A 702-nucleotide genomic window follows, 5' to 3' on the forward strand; every position below is an offset into this window, starting at 1 on the left:
TATATAGTTCAAAAACACAATAACAAAAAAACAAAAAAACAACAAAGTGAGGACGTGATATGGATAGTATTATTGGACGCTCAGGAAAGGAAAGAGAGAGTGTATGACGTTTCGGGCGTAGCCCTTCGTCGGAAAGATGGAAAGTTCGGAATCCACTCTCGCTTGAAACACACACGTACTCACCCACACATTCGCACACACGCTCACATATTCAAGCACGCACAAAAAGTCCCATGGACATGTACATGTGGGTGTGTGCGTGTGTGCGAGTACGTGCGTATATAGACGTATGTGCGTGCATGCGAAAATGAGCGCATAGAGACGTGTTTTACCCTTATGGCTTTTTTTCCCTTTTTTTTTTGTATTTTGCCTTTAGCCGTTGTTCCTTAGGCATTGCGTATATAGATATGTGTATGAACCTTTTGTGCGAGCGTGTTGCGCGCGTTTGTGTGTGTGTGAGCGAGTATGCAGGTATATATATATATTATTTTTTTGGCGAATGTGTGAGTGAGCATGTGTGTGTTTCAAGCGAGAGTGGATGAGTATATATATATATAGGCGGAGTTTTATCATGGCTACCGAATAATTGTCACATATTATTTGCCGATAAATTCCTCTATTTACATAATATCGAGGTCTCTTTCTTTCTTTTGTTGTCTTACCTTTTCTATCAATATATATATATATATTTATACATATATA

Source organism: Octopus bimaculoides, chromosome 20, assembly GCF_001194135.2.
Source record: "Octopus bimaculoides isolate UCB-OBI-ISO-001 chromosome 20, ASM119413v2, whole genome shotgun sequence".
Lineage (NCBI taxonomy): Eukaryota > Metazoa > Mollusca > Cephalopoda > Octopoda > Octopodidae > Octopus > Octopus bimaculoides.